Source organism: Pinus tabuliformis, chromosome Q (genome assembly GCF_031772625.1).
Source record: "Pinus tabuliformis cultivar Carrire ecotype Pingquan chromosome Q, CPIR1, whole genome shotgun sequence".
NCBI lineage: Eukaryota > Viridiplantae > Streptophyta > Pinopsida > Pinales > Pinaceae > Pinus > Pinus tabuliformis.
In genome coordinates, this window is record NC_142296.1 from 1,292,287,275 (window position 1) to 1,292,306,205 (window position 18,931).

The window sequence follows — 18,931 nt, forward strand, 5'->3', positions numbered from 1 at the left end:
TCAAGGAATACATGGATATATCTCCTCAAGAAGAAATCTAAATTCTTTGAAAGGTTTAAAGATTTTAAGGCTCTGGTGGAAAACCAGACAAAGAAGAAGATAAAGGTGCTAAGGATAGATAAAGGTGGAGAGTTTTGCAAGAAGGAATTTGAAGAGTTATATAAGAAGTGTGCTATAGCACAGAAGAAGACTACTCCATCCACACGTGAGAAAACTGGATTTCAGAAAGAATGAACAAGACATTGATGGAAAGGGCAAGAAGCATGCTTAGTGGTGCTCAGTTAGGACAGGTATTATGGGCAGAGGCGGTGGAGACTGCATGTTACCTGGTCAACAAATCACCTTCATCGGCATTGGAGGATAAGACTCCACAAGAGGTATGGACTGGTAAGAAACCTTCTCTTTCACATCTGAGGGTATTTGTATGTGATGCATATGTACATGTTCCAAAGGAGAAAATAACAAAGTTGGATGGTAAATCTAAAAAGTGCATCTTTATTAGGTATAAGGATGGTTTAAAATTTTATAAGCTTTGGAACCCATAAATAAGGAAGGTTGTGTACAACCGAGATGTGGTGTTCAGAGAGGTGAAATATGTTATTAAACAGGAATACCTACCAAAGGAACCTAAGAAGATAGAGTTTGAGCTAAATGAGGAAGAATAGGACTCTACAATAGAAGAGGAACCAGAAGATGAAGAGCCACAAACTTTGGCTGTGAGAAGATTAGTTCGAGAAGGAAGGCAGCCATAAAGGTATAGTCCATCTACTTTCTATTCAAATTTTTCTTTATCTATTACTAATGATGATCCCAGAACTATGAGGGAAGCCGTAGATTCAGAGGATGGAAAACTTTGAAAAGAGTCCATGGTTGATGAAATGGCATCTTTGCATAAAAACAAGGCATGGGATCTAGTGGAGTTATTGGTTGGAAGGAAATCCATTGGTAGCAAATGGGTGTTTAAGAAGAAGATGAATGAAAAAAGAAAGGTGGAGAAATACAAAGCTCGGTTGGTAGCAAAAGGTTATTCCCAGGTGTCGGGAATTGATTTTGGTGATATTTTTTCTCCTGTTTCCAAGGTAGCTTCTCTTAGATTACTTTTATTTGTTGTTGCTGCTTTTTATTTTGAGGTAGAACAAATGAATGTGAAGATGGAATTTCTTCACGGGGATCTGGATGAAGAGATATACATGAAGCAACCTGAAGGCTTTGCAGTGAAGCGTAAGAAAGAACTGGTATGCAAGTTAAAAAAGTCTTTGTATGGATTAAAACAGTCACCAAGGATGTGGTATTAGAAATTTGATACATTTATATGGGGACTTGGCTTCACCAAAAGAAAAGTAGATCACTGTGTGTATTAATTGGTGAACATGTTATTTATCTGTTCTTGTATGTGGATGGTATGTTGCTGGTTGGAAATGACAAAGAAATTATCCAGGATTTGAAGACCCAGTTTTCCTCCAAATTCGACATGAAAGATTTTGGTGCTACAAACTATATTTTTGGCATGGAAATTAAATGAGATCAGGCAAAGAGGAAGCTCTGGTTAAACTAGAGGAAGTATGCTGAGACAATATTGCAGAGGTTTAATATGCAGGATAGTAAACCGATGAATGTTTCTATTCCTGTAGGTGTAAATTTATCTGTTGAACAGTGTCCCAAGACACAAGAAGAGGAAGAGGACATGTCCCGTGTTCCATATGCAAGTGCAGTAAGTAGCCTGATGTATGCAATGGTTTGTACTAAACTAGACATTTCACATGTAGTGGGAGTATTAAGCAGGTTTATGTCAAAACCAAGGAAGGAGCATTAGACAGCAATGAAGCGGGTTTCCATGTATTTGCGTGGCACTAGTGATTATGGTTTTTGCTACCAAGGAAGACCAGGATTGGACAGATTTTTGGACATTCATGACTTTGTTGATGCAGACTAGGATGGAGATCTGGATCAGATAATATCTACAAGTGGGTAGGTGTTTAATCTATTTGGAGGTGCAGTCACTTGAATGAGTAAGAGATAGTCTATAGTGGCACTTTCAACTACAGAGGTAGAATACATGGCAATCACTCATGCAAGAAAGGAATTAGTTTGGTTGTAGAGATTGTGTTCTAGTATGGAGTTAGTATAGCGAGCTATAAGGACAGACTATGGTAGCTGAAGTGCAATTTTCTTGGCAAAGAACCCTGCTCATCATTCAAAGACAAAGCACATTGATGTTCAGTATCACTTTGTGAGGGATATGATTGAGGATAAAAAGGTGTTACTAGTGGACACTTTGAAGAATATTGTAGATTCATTGAGAAAGTATTTGAGCACTAAGAAGTTCTCTTGGTGTAGAGAAACAATGGCCTTTGTCAGGTTGGATCAATGACTAAGCTCTCTTGTGGCCTCTAGTGGAAATAAAACAAAAAGTGGGAGAATGTTGGGTTGTGTTATATTATTTCCATGACTACCCAATGTCGGGCGCTGTCAGGGGGTCACAGGGGGGGCGTTAGCCCCTCTACACGGGGTTTGTGGAAGCACCTCGGGAAAAACAATTTAGACCCTATATTAGGTGGGCATACCTACCTATGTTTTTGTGCATGGATTTTGCACATGGTTTTGGGCATGATGTTTTTTTTCCATGGTATTTTGTAGATCTGGTCAAGGAAACTACGGTTATGTTCTAATCCAAGGTTAAACAATTGGGGTTTGTGGATGCTTCGACATGTATATATATGTATTGTAAAATTGAAAGGAACATAATGAAAAATCAATCTTGTAGTCCTGATTTTGGGATCCAGGAGAACATCTTTGTGTATATATGGTTTATGTTTCATGCTCTTTCCATAGTTTATTTTCTATTTTTTTTAGAATTCGTATGTAGGTAATTTTTGTACGGGGTTAAAACCTACATTATTTGGGAAAGATATCATCAAGGCATGTGGTAAATATGTTTAAATATTATTAAAGAGAAAATTAATAAGGTCTTATTCAAGTCAGACTCATTATATTTCAAGTCAATCCACCCCAAAGAACGTGACCCTTCATATGTGGAAACAACTATAAATAGGCTCCTATTCTCCACAATTTTCAATTCAATTCGAACATCTATTATGGCACCTATCAATGGCCTATTATGGAAACTATTTGCCTATTATGGCATCTCTTTGTGGCCTATTGTGGCATATATTGTGGTATATCTATTTGGATATTCTACAGCCTATCTGGAACCCTTCTTTGTAGTTATTTGTGGCCTATATGTACCCCTTCTTTGTGGTTATATGCAGCCTATATGTGGCTATTTGTTTGTGATTTGTTTGGAGACTATTATGGCATGTCTGTGGCATTATATATGCCCTTTAACTATGGGTATATGTGATCTTTCTTAGTAAGTATGTGTGGCCTCCTCTATGTGATTTTTTCACTTTTCTATGCATCCTATTCTAGTGAATTTAAGTAGACCCTTTGGTGTAGCCCTAATATCCCTAAGCCTTTGTGGTTAGGATATTTTTGATGTGGTATTCAAGGTTTGTTTTACGTGGTCTTTAAGAGTTTTCTTAGGCCTACTTGATCAACCATATGATAATGATTTATGTGCCCTAATTTTATATGTATGATAGTGACCTTGATCTTGTGACAAGTTATGAATGGTAGTGATATTTTGGCATTCATGTATCAAAGTCATGTATAACAGCGAAATAGAATTTATATATAGAAACGATATAACATTAATGTATCAGGTGATATAGCAGTCATGTGTAGCAGTGATATAACAATAATGTATAATAGTGACCTCACATATGTATATATAGTAGTGATATAACAGTAATGTATAGCGTGATATGGCAGTCATGTATGGCAGAGATATTTGTTCCTATGACAATGATGCATGGATATTAAATTTTCTCTCTCTTGATAATGACAATAATGATGACAATTGTGACAACCCTAGTTAAAAATCCATGTAAAAATATATAAGACCACGGTCATGGGACATGTATTCCAAGTTGAATGGTGGGAAAAACATCCTAGTGGGTGTTCATTTCGATTTATTACAGCTAAGGAAATTGGCAAAGGCAATGACAAAGGATTTGGAAAGGAAAAATGGAAATTTTGGCACATTTATTTATGAAAATAATGAAAATTGGGAGAAAATGAAGGTGAAAGGTCGCAGGTTGCATGTGAGGAGGAAAATGAAAGAAAATAATGGAAATTGAAGAAAATAGAAGCCTCATTAATAAAAAGTCTTATGAGGATCAGTGGGTAGGCTTAGTTAGTGTGAGCTTTTGACAAGTTTTGGTAGAGCTCTATTCTATTCTCTCTCTCTCTCGTACTCTTGGACACTTAGAGTTTTCTTGGAGAACTCTTGGAGAGTGTGGCATACTTGGAGTTTTGGAGAAGTAAGGCAAAGAAAGAGCAAGAAAGTGCAATAGGACATCAGGATCAACAACTAAAGTAGGTTTTGCTTGTAGGTACCAAGTTGCATGTATGTTTTCCTCACTAGTTTTGGCATACATGGCATATGCATGAGGTTTATTGGGCATGATTTGTCATTAGCATGGAGAATTTCCTAGATTGACAGTAGAATTTCTTAGTCTTTCCATTTCCTAGGTAGCCATGGTGTTGTGGGTTTATTTCTTTGTTTCTCTAGTTGGTTCTTATGTTTCATTTAGCTTAGGTTGAGTTACTAGTTCCTGGAAGCCCTAGTTGGACAAACGCTCTAGAAGCCCTATAACAACTTGTGTTGAGTTACCAGTCCTAGAAGCCTTGGTTATATAAACACTCTAGAAGCCCTTGGTGGGTTAAGTTACTAGTCCTGGAAGCCTTGGTTATATAAATGCTCTAGAAGCCCTTGGTGGGTTGAGTTACTAGTCCTGGAAGCCCTAGTTGGACAAACGCTCTAGAAGCACGACCACAGTTGTGGGTTGAGTTACTAGTCCTAGAAACCTTGGTTGGAACAAACACTCTAGAGCCCTAGAAGGCTTGGGTATAGCCTAATATGGTGATGGTTTTGTGATGTCCAACTGTGATGTGGAATCATTGTTTAATGGGTTGAGGTGATTTGGCCTCTAGAATCCCTAGATGGTTTTGATTGATGTGTTTTATGGGATCCCACATTCATGTTTGGAATATGGCATGGGTTGACTGGAATAAGAGATATTTGGCTCAACCATGTCTATGGTCAGGTGGTTCTTGGAAGTCACAAACCTAGTTGGCCTTTACATCATTAATGTGAGGTTATTTCTCCTTCTTAATTCATGAGTATTATAATGGTTTATATGTGGATTATATGGCTATTGTTTCCCTGGTATTTTTATTGTTATTATGATGTTTATGAACATGTATTATGACAGTGTCTATGTATGGCTCTCATCATGTTTTTACTTGTAAATGAATGAACAAATCATCTATCACCTAATAGATGAAATTGCAGCTAATATGTTGAGGCATCAATGATTCTTAGTGATTCTTAGATAAGTATGAGACACATATGCTCAGTTATGTTGTTAAGACCCATAGATTTCACGTTTGTGACATGTTTGAAAAAATGAATTTCATGGCTAGTAGGGGTCTAGTCTGGTCCTTATTCAATTAATTGCATTTTCATCATTGTTTAGTTGTTATCTTTCACTTCTGAAATCGTCATTGAGTTCTGGGCAGTGACATAGGATCTAGGCCTGGAAAAGTGGCATAAATCATGGAGTTGCAAGCATAACTCTAAGGATAAAAGTCCCCAGACGCATGCATACCCATGTTGTGGGAGCGTCTGGAGCCTTTTCGATGCATGCTTGTCCATATCAAGGGAGCGTCTGGGGGTTTAATGGTCTAAACATTCAGTGGGACCCATGGGCTGGTAGCTTGAGTGGTTGGGATGGCTCTTCGGGGTGTTGTTGCTGATGTGGAAGGTTTGCATGATGTGTTCTGTCGGTTCCACTTCCTTAACTGAAACATAGGTATTCGAAGTGTATCATAGTAACTTTTTGTCACATGTTTACCCCAATTGGTTGGTTAATTAGATAGATGTGGGAGGAGGGAGTTACAAAGTGGTATCCGAGCGGGTTTTGTTCTCTTTGGGTGATGTCTAGTTTTTGTTCTCTTTGTGTGATATTTGATACCACAGAGTGGTATCAAAGCATGGTTCACCCCTCAGACTAGATGGGTGGTGTGTTGGTCATGCATTCATGTCAGTTGCATATGTGTTCCTTATTCTTGTAGTCCATGTGCTTGTTGCATTTGCATGGTGTTGATCATGGTTGTAGTGATGTCATCATGTGAAGATTGATGGTGTTGTTATGGAATGTGTCGTCATGAGTGTATGGTTGTATATTCATTTTTTATGCATGTCAATGTATATATGTTGTTATGCATGCATTGTCATGGTTATGGTTATGCATGTATGGTAGGTCAAACATTCATTGTGAAGTAATTGTATGCAATTAGGTCATCATGATGATATTGGTAAGTTATGGTGCTAATATGTTGGCTGAGACAGAGTAGAATATGGAGACCATCAAAGTGAAGTTGCAGCATTGGACCTCGAGGCAAGTGCAGGTCATCATACAGGCTTGTATGTTGGGCATGCAAGTATGTCGGTTAAGGAATTTATATGCATTATGGTTCTGTGTATATCTTTCATTCTATTGATGTTATGGTTACATACATGATAGATACTAGTTGATTAGTGTAGTCATATGAACGTGTCTGGTAGTCATGAATGATAGTAACCTATGGTTGTATGCATTGCTATTGTTGTTTCGTGATATTCAGCTTGATGGTTAGGTTATATGTTGATGATGAGCATGATATATAACTTGTTGTTCTTATATGCTAGTAACTTAATTATTAGGGTTATTACATTAAGATCTTGACGTGATATGTATCATACTAATTTGGATTGGTCTATGCAGATGGGTATGATTATGATATCCAGGTATGAGCCGACATATTTTTGATATGGTGTTGTACTAATCTAGATTGACTATGCATATGTGATTGTTATGCCTGAATGACAATTATTTATGATTTTATAATATGAACATGCTAGCTAGTTACTATTATGGATATCATGGCCTTATTTATGTTTGATTTGATATGTTTTGAAGTTGTATTGTGCTAATCTAGATTGATTGTGCAGACAATATAGCCTCCCCTGAGATACATTAAGGTATGAGTTTTATTATGTCATCTATTTAGTGTTTGAATGTTTGACTATGTCATTTATTTGGTCTTTGAGTGTTTGTTGTCTATTATGTCATCTATCTATTGTCTGAATGTTTTATTACTTGAATAATATGAATATGTGTCTATAAGGTTTCTTGTCGAAATGATCTGTTTTAAGATGGTTTTACTAATACATATATGTTGATACAACTGATATGTACGCGAATATAAGTAGGTGAGAGTTGTAGCATTATGTATTATGAGTGATGAATGTGAGTTGATTGTTAAGTATGACATGCTTGTTAGACTTGGTAAAGGTTGATTTTAAATTAATATACATGATGTCTTGATCTTTGGAACGTGAGACTGACATGGGTGAGCAATTGTAGGGAAACATGCTTGGTATTAGCTAGACAAGGTAACAGTTGATGTGTTTTATAACAATGCATAGAAAGACTCAATTGCAACAAGGAAAAGGTATAAGAAATGAACTGGGTTAAAATTCCTTTGGCTTTGTTCGGAAACCGCAATTCCAAATGAATGAGTGCTTTGCATACAGGAAGTATTCTTAACCTTAAATTTGTCTGACATTATGAGGATATGTGTTATATTCATAAATGTGTATTTGATAGGTATAACAGTTGGTTCTAGTTATGGATAGATTCATCAAAGGAATGGAGTCCCTTGAGAGATATGAATGGATGTGCCTAGTTGCAAGCAACGTGCATGGCACAGCAAGGTAAGGTAACTAGTGTATTTTTATGTTTATTTATGCACTGACATTTATGTGTTTATGGAAATGTGATGTAGGGGATTTCATTTTTAAGAGTATGCCATGAAATTTTGTAGAAGGCACAGGTTGAGCTTTCCTTTGGAGCACTGGGAACCATCTATTGAGAGCCTTTTGATTTCGATTCTTTATGCTTTTTTTGCACTTGATTTGCATCTTTGTTTATGTCTAGTGTATGGCCATACCACTTTGTTCATTGTCTCATTGTTTTCTTATTGTTTATGTTTTTTCTTGCCCTTTATGTCTTGAAGGTCTTGGGAATTAGTTGGGAAAGAGGAAAGTTAATGGAGCTCAGGGAATATAGGTGGTACTCAAGAGGAAGAATTTCTTCTTTTGCAGACGACATTGACATATGGTTGATGTACAATGGTAACTCATGGATGCAATATCAAGAGGGAGTTGATAGCTTCCTAAAACCCTTATTAATTATTTTGAAAACTTATGTTATTTTATGACATTGTTCTTGTTTAGATTGATTTATATTTTTATACTACTATTTATTCATTCTGTGTGAATAATTGGCTAACCAAATGGTTCTTTCACTGAGTTCTTAAATGATTTTATCCATATTGAGGGCCATCAAGATGCACAGTATGATAGGAAGAGTTAGCTCCAAGAGGGAGTTGGTGCAGGAAAATGGAGCCATTCTCATATCTAGAGAAGAAAGCATGAATAAGCTCAAAATGTATAGGATTATGTGTACAGTCTTTCTTCATCATCAGGTATACTTTCATAATATTTATTTAATTTGCTATTATTTATCTTGCTCTTATTTTGGGATCAATAGGTACATCATATGGATTTAAGTACCCCGTGCTCAATATCGATATTGAGGAGGATTCCGAGCCATCCCATGATTATAGTGTCACTTGAAAATGGACAAGAGCTCAGACTTTGAAGGAAGGATTGCAGTCTCCTAGGTTAATGATTATAACTAAAGAGGCCTCCTATTCAAAGGGAGTAGAATGTTTGCAACATTATGATGAGATGTTGGGAGTAATATGTCCTTCATGCAAGGACCATTCTAGATGAAAAAGATGTAGTAGTGCTAGATTCTTCCATGATAATAAGTTCAACAGTGATTAGGAATATACGCTCATATGGAGATGACTGTGATAATATCCTAGCACCTATTTCCAGATGTGCTATTATCTCATATATGTGAAGTTGGCTTCCTCCATGATTTACTTGCGAAAGAAGAATACTTGAAGATACCTTAGGGATTTGAGGTACATGAGAATGAGTCTCATGATTTCATATTAAAGAAATCACCATATGGACTCAAGCAAGTCCCATGTGCTTGGCATGCTTGGAATGATGGACATCTAACGTGGACACCAACCTCTCTTCAAGGTTGAAGATACGTCTTTGATATTTGGTTTTATATACTAATAATTTATTTTTAACAGGATCATATCATCTCATCATTCAATGCTAGAGGGATTTGACCTCTGAGCCAAAGGTGATCCACTTCCTAAGACTAGAAGTATATCAGAGAGATGATGACTTCCTTATCAAGGGAAGTATCCTGTCATAAACTTGGTATTATGAATTACACTGAAGCAGTTGAGTGACTCCTCTTCAGATTCATATTTTGTTGATCCCGCAATGAGTAGGTAGCCAGATGGACCTTTCTTTGTAGCATATACCCTAATCTAGAGAGCATGGATATGTATAATGGAATGTTGCAAAGTTGGTATTGAGATACCTAGATGATACATTTAGTCATGGATTGAGACAATGTTGTGACTGTAGAGATATGTCGATGCCAGGTGATCCAGTAGTGTTGTGAATAAGAAGAAAACATTGAGGTGTTGCTTCAGTGTGGGTCTTGCTTTGAATTCTTGGATGATCAAGTAGCATAATTCCATTGTACGCAATCTAGCAATGGTCGATCATATTGTGAGCAGTGTGACTTCAAAGCCATCCATGGAATTTTCAAACATGGTTCCACTAATGGAGCATTTAGGCTCCAACACAGATGGAAAAATGAGGCTTTGACCATGATTTATTATAGAATTGAAGCAATGAGGCTTCACCACATGAGAAGATTACATACATTCTCACCAAGCCTTTGTTGAGAGCATCATTAATCTTATTCAAAGAGCATATTATAGAGAAGAAGACTCTATCCTTCCCTAAGATGGAACACCATAGATTGAAAATACTAAGCATAGGCCTTCCTTTGTCTTTATTACTAACCATGGACTTGGTGAAAGGGGTTGTGCAGCTTGACTCATGGGTGAGGGTACTCCTTAAATCCATGGACTTGGGTAAGTACATACCCCAGTATGCATCCTACCCATAAGTAACCCTTATAAAGGGGCCATGGACTCAATTAATATTGTTGGGATTGCCTTCCATCTTGGCCACATGGGAGAGGATGCTTAGGTGTGTGTGATATTTACCAAGGGAGGACATATCTTACATGGACTTGTTGTGGTGAATTTATCTTCCATATGTATTGGATGCGTGTGTTCTACCACTTGATTGGTGAGGATCAAGTTGGAAGAGGCTCATCTAGTGGACATATTTCCATGGACTTGGTTGTGCTATATTGATCTCCCTTATTTTCATGTGGATCATTCTTCTTCTTCTATGGACCGAGTCATCATTTTTCAGTTGAGATTAGGTCATGGTGCTTGACCTAGAGACCAGTAGGGTGTGTGTGATCTTTACCAAGGTCATTTGTGACTGTCATGGACTTAGTTGTGGTAAATCAATCTCCCCTACCATTGGTTGTGGATTATTCTTCTTCTATGAGTTGAGATGAGCTTATTTTATGACAAGACTTGTACATACAATATCAGACACATGGTATATCCAGAAATTCCTCCCTAACTGAGAGGGAGTGTTGACATTTGGGGCAGCTATGGGATGGAATTCCCCAAGAAAAACTCAATTACCCTAGGAAAAATCCATCTTTCCCCAAAAGAGAATTCAAATTTGATAAAGGAAATATTGTTGTTGATCGATTTGGAGCTCCTCTCATTATTATTCGATGTGTCAAATTTATTTGGTCAAGTTATCATCAAGGCATGTGGTAAATATGTTTAAATATTATTAAAGAGAAAATTAATAAGGTCTTATTCAAGTCAGCCTCGTTATATTACAAGTCGGTCTGCCCAAAAGAACTTGGCCCTTCGTATATGGAAAAAACTATATATAGGCTCTTATTCTCCACTTTTTCAATTCAATTCGAACATCTATTATGGCATCTATCAATGACCTATTATGGCATCTCTCTATGGCCTATTGTGGCATCTATTGTGGTATATCTATTTGGATATTCTATCGCCTATCTCAACCCTTCTTTGTAGTTATTTGTGGCCTATATGTAGCCCTTATTTTTGGTTATATGCGGCCTATATGTGGCTATTGTTTTGTGATTTATTTGGAGACTATTATGGCCTATATGTGGAATTATATACGCCCTTTAACTATGGGTATATGCGCTCTTTCTTAGTAAGTATTTGTGGCCTCCTCTCTGTGATTTTTTCACTTTTTTATGTGGCCTATTCCAGTGAAGTTAAGTAGACCCTTTGGTGCAGCCCTAATATCCCTAAGCCTTTGTGGCTAGGATATTGTTGATGTGGTATTCAAGGCCTGTTTTATGTGGTCTTTAAGAGTTTTGTTAGGCCTACTTGATCAATCATAGGATAAGGATTTATGTGCCCTAATTTTATATGTATGACAATGATACTTGATCTTGTGAAAAGTTATGAATGGTAGTGATATTTTGAAAGTCATGTATGGAAGTCATGTATAACAACGATATGGCATTTATATATAGCAACGACATAACAGTAATGTATCAGGGTGACATGGCAGTCATGTTTAGCAGAGATATAACAATAATGTATAGTAGTGATATGCCATATGTATATATATTAGTGATATAATAGTAATGTATAGCAGTGATATTGCAGTCATGTATGGCAGAGATATTTGTTCCTATGATAATGATGCATCGCTATGATATTTTCTCTCTTGATAATGACAATAATGATGACAATTGTAACAACCCTCGTTAAAAATCCATGTACAAATATATAAGACCATGGTCATGGGACACATATTCCAAGTTGAATGGTGGGAAAAACATCCTAGTGGGTGTTCATTTCAATTTATTACGGCTAAGGAAATTGGCAAAGGAAATGGAAAAGGATTTGGTAAGGAAAAATGGAATTTTTGGCACATTTATTTATGAGGTGAAAGGTCACAGGTTGCATGTGAGGAGGAAAATGAAGGAAAATAATGGAAATTGAAGAAAATAGAGGCCTCGTTGATAAATAGGCTTCTGAGGATTAGTGGGCAGGCTTGGTTAGTGTAATCTTTTGACAGGTTTTGTTAGAGCTCTCTTATATTCTCTCTCTCTCATATTCTTGGACACTTAGAGTTTCTTGGATCACTCTTGGAGAGTGTGGCATGTTTGGATTTTTGGAGTAATAAGGCAAAGGAAGAGTAGGAAAGTGCAAGAGAACATCGGGATCAGCTGCTACAGGTTTTTCTTGTAGATACCAAGTTGCATGTATATTTTCCTCACTATTTTTGGCATGAATGGCATATGCATGAGGTTTATTTGCATGATCTATCATTGGCATGGAGTATTTCCTAGATTGATAGTGGAATTTCCTGGCCTTTCCATTTCCTGGATGGCCATGGTGTTGTGGGATTATTTCTTTGTTTTTCTAGTTGGTTCTCATGTACCCTTTAGCTTGGGTTGAGTTACTAGTTCCTAGAAGCCCTGGTTGGTCAAATGGTATAGAATCCCTATAACATCTTGGGTTGAGTTACTAGTCCTGGAAGTTATTATCATGTACTAAAAAATTGTTTGAGTGGTGAAAAATGATGTCAAAAGAGTGAATAAGAGTAAATAAGTTTGCAATCATATTCAAAGCCACAAAAGGACTCAAAGCCTACATCATACCCTCTCCATTGGAAATTTCTCTGAACAAGCTTTCCAATGATATGTGGAAGTCCAAAAATGGAATTATGGATCAAAATATATGGTCTTATGAAGTTCAAGGATTGAAGCCTTAGGAGGGAATATCGGAGGTCTAATATATCGAGGATCTCATATTGGAGGTCCAACAACATCGAAGATCGTCGATCTCATATCGTAGGTCCTGGCATATCGATGATCATATATCAGAGGTCCTGGCATATCGAAGATCCAATACATCGAAGGAGGTAGTATTGGAGTTCGGAGGAGATCGGCGCATCGCAATATCGCAACATTAGAACATCAACAATCATAGAATCAAAACTTCTAAAAGTGTAAACCTTTTAAAATTTGTGATATTCAAAATGTTTCAATAGTGTTAAAAATCACCAGGAACTCCAATAAAGGATTAAGAAAGGATTTCATCACAAAACCTAAGGTGGGCGAGCCCTTTTCTCCCTCCTCTAGCGGGACACGTGGTAGCATATGATTGGTTCTGATAAGCTATGTGTGGAAGCATATGATTAGCTCCGATAAAGACACATGGTAGTATATGAGTGGTTCTGATAAAGCTATAGCAGCATCTGACGTCAGCATGATGTGGCGGTATGGCAGGCAGTTTTGGCATTTTGAGGGGCCTAAGGGGGAAAATATCGGTGATACATGTCACCACTTAGGAAGTTCCACATGGAGTGATGACACATATTAGAGGTCAGCATACCAAAGGTTGAGGATGTCGGCACTTTATAACAGTTGGCAATTGGAAACTTTCAATAAGGGGGCTCTGATATTCGGCTAGCACATGGTCGAGAAGAACTTAAAGAACCAAGGGCGGGGAGCTCTTAACAAAGGAAAAATGGAACCCAGGCAAGAACAAAATTCTCTAGCACCTTAAGGCTAAGCCTTCGGTCACTTCACCCAGTCCCATGGAGGAAAATAGAAAGGGGCTAAACAAAAGTGGCCAAGGACATGAGAAATTTTTTTTTGTAATGTCTTTAAGAATAAAAGTCTCAATGAGTAAAAGATCTAAAGTGACATTATGGCAATCTTATAGGACATAGTGGGCATGATAGTGTGACACATAGGTGTTATGAGATGGATGAGTTGGCAACTGTGATTCCACGACACCACTAAGGTCCACCACAATTGATTTCTCCTAGCACTAGAAAGTGGGAAATTCAAGTTGTTAAAGGGAAAGTGATAAGCGAATCGTCCGAGTAGCTGAAGAAGAGCATCATAGAAAAGACGTGGTGTGATCAAAGGCCATCACAGGAATGGCAAGGATATATTTTCCTCAACCATCATTCATTTTTCTGTATTTCTTTTATTCTGTAATTTTTGCATTTTAAAGAATGGAATCAAATTTGATTTTAATGATTTTGGGCAGTAGACCTTTGCACGCTGATATATCTAGTCGATCAGATAGCTAGAGCTCAGCTGAGATATTTTGTAACTTCTTTCAAATCTCCCCCTCTCCTTATAAAAAGTGGGAAGAAACACTAAAAAAGGTTCTGGAATTTTTCACCCAAGAGGCTTGAATGTTTGGTTCCACTTTGGTTCAATTCGCTTGTTCATGAGGTCCTTGGGCTGATATAGTTGCTAAATGTAATGGACAGGTGATTTGGACTCCATCTTCAAGGATTAATGAAATTGTTTTGTTGATTCCAATAAGGGAAATGTGCAGTACGTTTCCCCTTTGTTCATCACTTCATGTATTTCTTTCCTCCTCTGAAATAGTGTAATGAAGCTACTAGTATCACTCTCCTTATGGTTGTATGTTACTGCTAAGTAGTAAAAAGTACTTGTGTTAACTACAGATTTACTTGTGTTATTTAATAACCTACATTACCTGTATGTGAACATATTTAATTATTGCTTTTTGGTGACAAATGTATTCATAAGTCATAGAGATTGAGACCCTAATTCGTGCTCCACATTTTTTTCATTTTCACCTCCTCACTCTTCCACACTTTTGTTAGATATTTTTTCTTAGGATTCAGTGCTATATCTAGCCCTCTGCATCAATTTTCTCCTTTCCTTCCTCTTGTTCACCTATACTACAAAAACAATGTTAAGTTGCCTATTATCATGTGTCGACCACCACAACCAAGACATTTCTATCTAAGATTAGCCATATTTACCCCTAAGTATTTAGATCTATGTGTTTTCTTGATTTTACCTTGATGAAGGGATATTGAACCAAGCTCTGGATTATCTCTTTCCAAATTACATGAAATATGTAGTGCAAAAAAAAGCCTTTAAATAATCTTCAAAAGCAATCCTCTTAGATGCCCCAGGAATTGATCTCCTATCAACCCAGAAGTTGTCTCTAGGAGGCTTTATATCTTCTAAAAAACTTGAGTGACAGGAAATAGAAAAATCTACAACATCTTTTTGGCACTGTTATCGGGGAATGATTCAGAATACTTTTCCTTGGGTATGACATTTTTTACATTCCCTCTATCGAGTGAGAAATGGATGTGTGGGTTGAAGATCTCTCACCTTGGAAAATCCACTATTTGAATCTTATTGTAACATCTTGGATACTCCATTGTTTGAATCTTATTGTAAACACCCTGGTAAATCTACTGTCTATATCCTTATTTGGTCATTTGGATTTCAAGAGGCCTCGTACTTGCTCTAATGCTAAACAACATAAAAATTCCCCTACATTTTAAATTGAGATCACTCACCGAAAGGGGTTTTAGAAATGGTCATTCATGCGTTCTTGGCCAACAAATTTTCCCCACTAGATTTTTCTCTTGTTGTTGGTTATCCCCATCATTTCTCTTCAGTTCATGAATGGTATACCTATTTTCCTAGTTTCAGTGGAAACACAGATAGAAGGTTAGACCAACACCTCAAGGATTTGCATGAATGCATAGAACAACTGGGTATTGTTTTTGAAGATGTGAAAATGAAATTGTTCATGTATTCTTTAGATGGAGATGCTATTATTTGGTACAAAACAATACCTCATGGTAGCATATCTTCCTTAAAGATCTTTCACATAGAATTTAATCATTTTTACAAAAGATTATATCCATCGGATGCTCTGTTTGAAGATTGTTGTGTACATTTTAATGTTGAAAATATTTCTGAGGTTAATGATCCTATTGAATATAATTGTGGGGTTCCAATCCAAGAAGATATTTACTTGCATCAAGAAGCATCACCGAGTGATCAATAAATATAAGGAGAAATCATCGAGCTACAAACAAACCCTTAGAGATCTTATTTTTCCGGACTGTATTATTCTCCTTCTTATGATTCTTATGACTCCAATGGGATGTTGAGAAATGCAGGAATACAATAGTCCTAGTCATGGTAAGTTGCACAAAAAGAGGAGGCCCACCAAGAGGTTAATAAATAGGCTCCAGCTTACAATCCACATCCTTCAAATGGAGAAAAAGTTCAAGTATTTGATATTAAAATTGGTAAATATTCTTCATTTTATGATTTAGATGATTCAGAGGAGGATGAGATTGTTGCAAACTTTTAAAGAGATCTTCTTACAAACAAGTGGGGAGAATATTACCAACAACAACTCCTTCGAGAGGATCCCATAGTTGAAGATTTCAAAATTATTTTTGGTTTCCCTGACCAAGAAGATATTGGTCAGCATACTTTTCAAGAAAATAAGGTAGCTACAATTTTCTCTTATAAGTTCTATGACCCAGAAGCTGACTACATGACAACATTCTTTGGTTAGCAATAGATGTTGTTTCTAGGGTATGTATCAAGGTTTTTGTTGGAATAATTTTCATGGTTCATGCTTGTTTTGATTTTTAAATTTCAATTACATGGAGGCATTAGGTCCAGCACCCAAATTCTGACATGGTACCATTGGAAGGTTGACCTCACTTGGGTGAATTTAACCTTATGCATAAGTAGGAGTTTTATATAAATAAGCTCACTGGTTGAGCATTTAATTTTCAGTTGTTAGAGTTTATAGTTCTACATTTAAATTTTTATGAGGAGGGGACTCCTAACAAATAAAGTTCCAAGGAGGTTTTTTGGTTTTACAGGTTCAGTATATTTTTGACTCCATGCCGAATGGTGAAGGCTACTAGTTTGCAAGTTCTCAGCACCTTGCCAGCAAAGAATTGTCCCTAATTGGAGCCAATGTTTTCACTTACTGAAAAACATTTTGAGTGGTGCCAAATGATGTAAAAAGAGTGCAAAAGAGCAAATAATTTTGCAGTCGTCTTCCAAGTTGTAAAAGGACTCAAAGACTACAATGGACCCTCTCCAGTGGAAATTCACCTGAACAAGATTTCGAACAATATGTTGAAGTAAAAAAATGGACTCCTGGATCAAAAGAAATGTTCTGTTGAATTTCAAGGACTAAAGCCTTAAGAGGGAATATCTGAGGTCCAAGATATCCGAGATCGCATATCGGAGGTCCAGCGACATCAAAGATCAGTGATCACATATTGGTGGTCACATATCGGAGGTCCTGGCATATCGATGATCGAATATCGTAGGCCATGGCATATCGGAGGTCCAACACATCGAAGTAGGAAGTATCACAACTCAAAGGAGATAGGTGCATCACAATATCACAACATCAAAACATCGTCAATCGCAGAATCAGAACTTCTAAAAGTGTAAACCTTTTAAAATTTTTGATATTCAAAAAGTTTTGATAGTGTTAAAAATCAATGGGAACGCCAATTAAGGATTAACAAAGATTTCATCACAAAACCAAATGTGGGTGGGCCATTTTATCTCTCCTCTAGTGGGACACATGGTAGCATATGATTGGTTCCAATTAGCTACACGTGGTAGCATATAATTGGTTCCGATAAATCTACAGTGGCATCTAACGTCAGCATGACGTGGCGAAGTGACAGGACACGTGGCAACTAGTTTTGGCATTTTGAGGGTCCTATGGGGGAAAATATGGGTGACACAAGTCGCCACTCATGAATTCCCACGTGGAGTGATGATGTCATATCAGAGGTTAGCATATCAGAGGTTGAGGATGTTGGCACTTTATAACAGTTGGAAATTGGAAACTTCCGATAAGGGGCTCCGATATTGGGCTAGCACATTGTCGAGAAGAACTTAAAGAACCAAGGCTAGAGAGATCTTAACAAAGGAAAAAAGGCACCCAGGTAGGAACAAAATGCCTTAGCTCCTTAAGGCTAATCTTCTAGTCACCACACCTAGTCCCATGGAGGAAAATAGGAATGGGCTAAACAAAAGGGGCCAATGACATCGGAACTCTGTTTTAGTAATGTATTTAAGAATAAAAGTCCCAATGAGTAAAAGCTCTGAAGTGGCATTATGGAAATGTTACAGGACATAATGGACTCTAATAGTGTAATGTAGAGGTGTTATGAGATGGATGAGTCAGCAGTTGTGATTCCACAACACCACTAAGGTCCACCACAACTTATCACTCCCATCTCTAGAAAGTGGGAAATTCAAGTTTTTAAAGGGAAAACAACAGGAGAATCGGTCGAGTAGCTAAAGAAGAGCATCATGGAAAATTCGTGGCCTGATCAGAGGGTATCACAAGAATGGAAAGGAGATATTTTCCTCAACCATCATTCATTTTTCCTTATTTCTTTTATTCTATAATTTTTGCACTTTAAAGAATGCAATCAAATTCAATTGTAATAATTTTGGGTAGCATACCTTCACATACTGAGATAGCTAGTCGATCAGATAGCTAGAGCTCAGCTGAGATATTTTGTAATTTCTTTCAAAGCTCCCCCTCTCCTTATAAAAAGAGGGAAGAAACACTAAAAAAGGTTCTAGAATTATGCAACCAAGACAACTAAATTTTGTGGTTCCACTTTGGTTCAATTTATTTTTTCATGAGGTCTTTGGGTTGATACAATTGCTAAATGTAATGGACTAGTGATTTGGACTCCATCTTCAAGGATTAATGAAACTATTTTTTTGATTCTAATCAGCGCAATGTGCAATATGTTTCCCCTTTGTTTATCACTTCATGCATGTCTTTCCTCCTCTTAAATAGTGTAATGAAGTTGTTGGTATCACTCTCCTTATGGTTGTATGTTTGTTTCTAAGTAGTAAAA